Consider the following 7,740-nt stretch of genomic DNA (forward strand, 5'->3'; position numbering starts at 1 on the left):
TATCTAAAGCAAACAAAAAGTGAGAGGTAGCATACAGTGTGAAACCAGAGAAAAGTGACTTGTGCAAGTTACAGAAGGGTACCATACACAGGAACAAGGATAATACTGCAATAAATGGTAAACACTCAAACTGCCAGAACACACTGGGAAGGCACTTCAATAGTCAAGGACAATAGAATTTTCAATAATGGGAGGCCTTCCTTCAGGTGATAGAGAGGGCGTGAATTAGATTTGGAGGTGCCTTTGGAGGATGAGAACTTTGAGGTCCATTTTGAAGGCCTGGGATGAGAAGGTGGTCCGGAGCTGAGGCGGAAGTGAGTTCCAGATTCTCACTGCGCTGCCTGAAATGGATTGAGCCATCGATCTTTCCTTCTTGAAAGTGGGGGGTTCAGCAATAGATTTTCCGCATTGCGGGATGGTCTAGAGCCTTCAGTTTATTCGACAGGTAGAGAGGAGAGGAGGAGTGCAAGGCTTGTGGGTGATACAGGCAGTCTTGTAGATAGCTCTAGCCTCGATTGGAAGCCAGCGAAGGGTGGATAACAACGGTGTGATGTGGTCGCTTCTTTTTGCCCCATAATTGAAACGGGCTGCTGAGTGGAGGACAGATTTAAGGGGGGACAGGTGGGATTTGGGGAGACCAGTAAGAAGAGAATTGCAGTAGTCCAGTCTGGAGAGGACCAGCGATTGCACCAGTGTTTTGAGGTCTTGTTCAGGGAAAAAGCGACAAATTCCCAAAGAAGGCGCAGTTGGTATCGTGCAGATTTTGCAATGGAGTTGATGTGGGGGATTAGATTGAGTTTGTTGTCGAGTATGACACCAAGGGATTTTGCGCTGTCGACAATGATGGGTTTATTGTTCAGCAGATTCATCTGATCCATCCATGATTGAACCGGGGGAGGAGAAAGTGAGGAAGAGAGAAGGAGGAATTCAGTTTTGGAGGGATTCTGAATCAGTTGATGAGCTGACATCCAGTTTTGAATGGAGTCGAGAGTCGAGCTTAGGATGGCGAGATCATGAGTGGCAGCGGCGTCACTAGGGGGGTGCGGGGGGTGCGGACCGCACCGGGTGTCACCCCATCTGGGGGTGACACCAATCTTAGTGACCTGCTGCAGCAGCTTTAGACAGCGCGCCACTCACGCACCGCACCGCAACACCAGACCACCTCGTACCCACTGGACAAGCTGGCACTGGCAGTCACTGTCTGGCAGAAGCAGTGGGCAGAATAACTGAATTTAGTGCAGTGTGAATCATTGCACGCACGGCCGGCTACCGCTATTCAAAACAGTCAGTACGACCCCAGCAGCAGCAGTTTGGGTCCCAGGGCCGTCAATCTTAGCCTACTCCAATGACTGCCCTGGGACAGCCCCCGCGCGCTGTGCGAACTTGACTTGCCCTCTGACGCCTCACGGTGGTCACGCGCCCGCCAGGGAGAGTGCGTGCGTGGTGGTGGTGCGGCGTGAGAATAATGAAGAAATTACGACGACATCACGGGTCCGGACTGGCACTATCTTTTGTGTCTCCCCCAGTTTTCAAATTGGTATGGTGAGAGTCTGAGAGACTAGAGAAATAATATACTGATGATATTGTATAATATATGAATACTTATTACTGCATATCATGCATGTCCATGAAGTAAAGTACGTAAAAAATGTGGCACTGGCAGTGCAGTGGCACACAAATGATGATCCGATTCAGCGCATACATGCTTTGTTTCTTTCAGCATTTAGGTACTTGCAGTGCCACCAAAAGCAATGATAACTTTCTGTTTCTGGACTTTTTTTAAAGCAGCAGGCGTTAAATGAACATAACAACAATATTCGGATGAATGTATTGTGACAGAAGAGGGAGGCTTTAAAACACGGTCCGGATCAGGGTCAGATCAGGAAAAAACATCCCGGAGTTCCCAGTACGGAGATCTGTGCACAACGCACTATAACACCATGGGTGCCTGGTGTTCGGTTCACTCTAGGGCATGCCTTTCTAATCTTCTTTCGGTTTTTTTCAGCCCTGTCTTCTCGGGTGAGGACACTTCTAAGTGTCAGGCGAACCTGGCCGGGTGTCTGGCGATTAGGGCCCTCGAGGGCATGCCAGGGGTCACTTCTTTGTCAGGGTGGCTAGATTGTATGGCCCTGGGTCTCGGAATGTGGTTTGGCTCATCCTGGATTTGATGAAAAGTGGAAACCTTGTCATTGGTCAATATTCGTGCTTTTCCTTCTAACTAGTAGTAGCAAGTGATGGTCAAAACTTTAAATATATATATATTTTTTGTATTCCTTTTCCAGTAATAGCCACAATTGTTTCATGGCAAATTAGACTAGAACAAGTGACCCAACATCTTTTACACAGAATGGCTGGTACAGAGCAAGTGAGTAATAGTGAAGAACTGAGCCTCATGGTGTTCAGTATGAAATGGGCAACAGGGTCATAGGCAGATTATCTGTAAAGGTGCACCAAAGGTTGTCTTGTTGCACTGCAGCGTGCAGGGGGCTTCCATCCAGATGCAAGTCTGGGACGGAGTAGCAGGCCTTTCCTGTAGCTATTGAGGCCCTCACTGACTACTTTAGAGACAGGCACTACCACGGTAAAGAGTAGAGTGATGCACTACAGGGAGATCCTCACCACTACCCTGCTCCTCCGAGCGGGATGATCTCTAGCATGGGCAGGTGCTTAGGACCCCTGCAGCTCCACTCTGCTTTTTGCTTGAAGAATCGGCCCCCCCCCCCAATGTTTTCTTAGCCAGCCCCCCCCCCCCCGGTTGAGACAGTCCACCTCCTGCTTGCTACAAAGGATGGTGTACTGGGAAGACCTCTAGCATACTAATAAAGCAAAAGGGAACCCCTGAGGAAACTATAACTAGGCAGAGTAGCAGGGGAATCAAAAACACTTAAGACAGACGAGTGGTCTGCCTAGGTGGGATAAATCTGTGGGCACAAATAGAGTCCCAAATTTGTACACACAGTCCGAAGCCCACTATATTCACCAGTGTCATAACATCAGATGGTGCAGGCAGAGGGGAGATGGTGCAGGCAGAGGGGGAGAAGATGCAGGCAGAGGGGAGATGGTGCAGGCAGAGGGTGAGATGATGCAGGCATAGGGGAGATGGTGCAGGCAGGGGGGAGATGGTGCGGACAAAGGGAGAGATGGTGCAGGCAGAGGGGAGATGGTGCAGGCAGGGGGTGAGATGGGGCAGGCGAACAGGAGATGGTGCTGGCAGAGGGGACATGGTGCAGGCAGAGGGTGAGATGGTCCATCTGGTAAGTTGTGAGGGGGTGACACCATGAGTTACCCGCACCGGGTGACACCAGCCCTAGTGATGCCACTGATGAGTGGAGGCAACCTTGAGGTAGATTTGAGTGGAGTGTCATCTAGGTAGAGATGATAGTGGATCCCGGATTTACTTAGGAGATTTCCCAGTGGTTCTAGGTAGAGATTGAACAATGTGGGTGCAAGAATAGAGCCTTGAGGAACACCTTGACCTACCGCCAAAGGAGATGAAAGACTGTTCGCTATTTTGATAATTTGGGATCTATCAGAGAGGAAGGAAGCAAACCATTTAAGTACAGTGCCCTCCATGCCCATTCTCTGTTGCAGAGTGTTGAGGAGAGTGTCGTGATTGACAGTGTCAAAGGCTGCAGAAAGGTCGAGGAGAATTAGAATACAGGACCCCCCCGGAGTCAAGTATCCTCAGCGCGTCATCGACCACTTGCCACTTGTAGCTCCGCGACCCATCGGTTTGTTCTCCCCCTACAGGGCTCGCAAATGCAGCTATAACCTGCTTTGTTTTTCCCTGGCCATATGTCTATGCCTCTTATGGCATGTGTAAAGTTGGCAATTATTTACTTTTTTAAGCAATAATTGTGAATATTTTTTTGTATGTAGCATGCACAAGGTAAAGGAAAATGTTTGTTTTCACCAATTCTTTGCTTTCTAAAGAAGTTTTAGATTTTGACAAAAGAAGTATTTTTTGTTAGAATACCACAATTTTTTATAAATATACAAATATATTTATACCTACATATACATATATATTACAATACTTATAACAATGAGAAAGATGAATCCAGCAAAGTACAATTAATATGCTATTTGTTGATAAATTGAATACTCCTATTTTTGCGCTCCACTGCCTTCAACCTGTGTGCTCCAAAAACTAAGGAGGGGGCTTTCAAACTATGCAACTACATATCTGAATCATGGTTGCATCTTCTGTTTTGTTGTCCCGCCCTTGACGCTCCCAGAAGACTGCTTTTAAAAACCCTGGGGCATATTATCAAGGCAGGCGATATGAGATTATTGATGCTTTTGCAGCCGTTTTCGGCCGCAAAGCGGCGATAATTTTATCGCCCTATTAGCAAGCTGTCGCTAACAGCAGTTAGCGACAGCTTGTAGGCAATAGCGGACGGTTTGGGGCCCGCTCTGCATGTCAGCGATATTTATCGCTAATGACATGCAAAGTGTGCGTACCCAACCTGTTAGCGACTGAAAGCCATCGCTAACATCGCTATCGCCTATTATCAACGCAGGCGTAGCAATGGAAATATTCGCGCTAAGCGCGAATATCACCAAAACCTAACGCCTGCTCAGACCACTTTTTAGCCTGTATGTAATGGGAGGTGGATATTCAGGCTAAGACCCTATTGGCGTTAATGTCTGAATATCGCTGGATTCCCAGCGATATTCACGCATTTCGCTGCTATCGCCGGATATTTTATCGCGTTAGAGATAAACCTTGCTAATAGCACATTATCTCTGTGATAAAATCCGGCAATGCGCGGCGATAAAAAAATATCGCTAAGCCCATTTAGAGATAAATATCGCTAGTTGATGATAATATGCCCCCTTATATTTAAAAAGGGGCATCAGTACATCTTGTGAGGCATCTGCTCTCTGCTTTACTTCCCCAGATATTCAAGTGCTTGCATGGTCTGGAAAATATGTGAGACTCCTGGACAATCTGCTTTCACCGTCTTCTGTCTGCACCCTATCAGTCCCTCCCCTCCCCAAAAACTCAGCTCCGACTTTTTTTGCACTTTGCCATAGCCTCTATGTACCAAACTATTTTATCCTTGGTTTTGGAAACCAGTCACAAGATTACAATACTAACAACATAACTGCTTCGTCAATAATATGTGTATACATTTAAATATTGATGGTTTGCTTTGTTTATGCTTTTAACGTTGTAACAGCGCTATAATGACATTTTATTGCATTGGTTTTAATTAACTGTGCTAATTTAATAAACTAGAGTGCCATTAAGTTGATCAATACATTTTTTTAACTACTTTATAAGTGTAGCGTGAAGCACTATGTACAGATTGTAGCAGTTGTATTTTAACTCCTTTGCTGCTAGGGCCTCCCCCCCCCCCTGTGCTCAGCCTTATTTTGTTTATTTGTTGTAGTTTGCACTTAGGCCCCTGTACCTTTTTGTCCCCATAAGGTTTATTTTGGATAATAACGTTTATTGGTGTTTTTGAGAACAAATCACAAAAAATAATGGCAGCACAATCAGACACAATATAGAGATAAATTACATTGTGAAGAAGGACGACTGAGACTCGTACAACACTTTGGGAATGAATAAAGCACTTGCATGTAAACAATCTTATACAAGACGCATTCACGCCCCTCAGGGCACCAAGTTGAACCACTTGCCCCATATCTTACCAAAAAGCGTGGGACGGCCCTGGGCCTCAAAGAGCGGTTCCTGCTGAGTTCCGCACCAATCCACTCCCCGTCTCCATGTCCACATAGTAGGTGGCTTGGCCTGAGACCAAAGCGCCTTTATCGCATTTCGCCACCGCCACTGCCATTCCAAGGATGCGCTTATAGGTCCAAACACGATAGAGGCCCTCAAACAAACCCAGGATCAGGCGTAGTGGGTCATGGGGAACCTCCCATCCCAAGGTCTGTGTAAGCTCTAGCACTAACCCTACCCAGAATGGTACATGAGCGGGGCATTGCCATGTCATGTGGTAGAAGTCAGCAGGAGCGTGGTTGCATCACGCACAGGATGGGGACAGCCGAATACGGGCGCTGTATAGGCACGCTGGGGTGAGGTATGCCATGTGGAGGTAGTAAAGTTGTACTAGATGCAGCTGGAGGAGGTCGTCAGGGTCTTAAGAGCCATAAGGGCATCCCTCCAGTCCATTTCCTCTAGGGGGCCCAGCCATCCATCCCAGCGGGCACACAGCAGGTCCAGGGATGCGGGGCCATTGTTCACCAGGGAGCGGTAAATCGGCGACCCCCCTCTGCCCAGGTTCCCCATCATCACTTGGACCTCCAGGGTACTGAATTCCAGGAGGGAGGTGGGAGATGGAATGTGTGTTCGGAGGGCATGCCTTAGCTGTAAATATTTGTAAAATTGGGAGGAGTGGAGGGATTGGCTGTGTTGTAATTCTGCAAACAATCTAATGTGGTTCCCTACCCAGACGTCTCTCAGCAATGAAATCCCAATGTGGTCCCATCAGTGGAAGTCTCGGAGTGACAAGACCTCCTCCAGCCAAACACCACTCCACAATGGCGTCTGCCTGATGAGCTTCTGGTCCCATTTCGTGTGGCGTAAGGCAGTAAGCCAGGCCATAAGTACCGTTCGAGTGATGGGGGGAGGGCCTATGGCACGGGGTCCCATGAAGGTAGGCTTGGAGCTGTGGGAAATCCATTCACTGGAGTTCCACCCGGTACGCCGGGTCAGACCAGTCGCCCGCGAACCAGTCATGGAGCACAATGAGCTTCGGGGCCAGGTAGTAAAGGTGGAGATTGGTTACCCCCATTTTAGGGAGATATGCGGCAGTGCGCCAGAGACAATCGTGACCTCCCGCCACCCCACAGAAACCGGGTAAGGGTACTGTCTATTTCTCGGAATCAACCTCCTCGGAGATGAAGGGTGATATTCTGTAGAATGTATAAAAACGGGGTAGGACCATCATTTTAAAAAGGGCGCTCCTGTCAAGGGGATTACCACTTCTTGAGGTCTGCCTTGGCTTTAATGACCAGGGGCGTGATGTTCAGGGCCCATTTGAGGTCTGGGAGGAGGGCGACCCACACCCCCAAGTACTTAAACGACTGCCTGCGTAGGGGGATGGTCGTTTGCCAGTCGCAGCACGCCCGGGATGGATGTAGGGGAACCAATGTGGACTTCGCCGGGTTTAGCCAGATGCTGGAGACAAGTTCAAAGGCTTGGAGGGCGTCCTAGCATTTGGTCCTTAGCTCTCTGGGTCCGCCAGGAAAAGGAGGACGTCATCGGAATACAAGACGATCATATCGATCTGGTATGGGTCCCAAGCCCAGCCTCAGATGAGCGGATGCTGACGGACGAGGGAGTCCAGAGGCTCCATTGCTAAGGCAAATAAGACCGGTGAGAGCGGACAGCCCTGGCGAGTGCCTCTCCAAATGGGAAACATTTCTGAAAGCACACCGTTAATGAGGACCCTTGCCCTAGGGTTGGACCTGGATAAGGCATCGAAACAGAGAGCCGAAACCCATCTTCTCCAACACGTCCCCAAGGTAGTTCCAGTCCACCGTATCAAATGCTTTTTTGAAATCAACTAAAAGCAGAGCTAAATACGGGGTGAGGTGGTGACGGTGTGCCAGGGCGAGATGGAGACGACGGATGCAGTGCTGGGTGCCCCGGGCAGGCATAAAGCTGCATTAGTCTGGATGAACCAAATCTTGTAAGTGGGGGCAGAGTCGCTGGCCCACCGCAGTGGCGAAATTTTTTACCTCAGTGTTTATGAGGGAGAT

The sequence above is a fragment of the Lissotriton vulgaris genome, chromosome 9 (genome assembly GCF_964263255.1).
Source record: "Lissotriton vulgaris chromosome 9, aLisVul1.2, whole genome shotgun sequence".
In the NCBI taxonomy this organism is placed as follows: Eukaryota; Metazoa; Chordata; class Amphibia; order Caudata; family Salamandridae; genus Lissotriton; species Lissotriton vulgaris.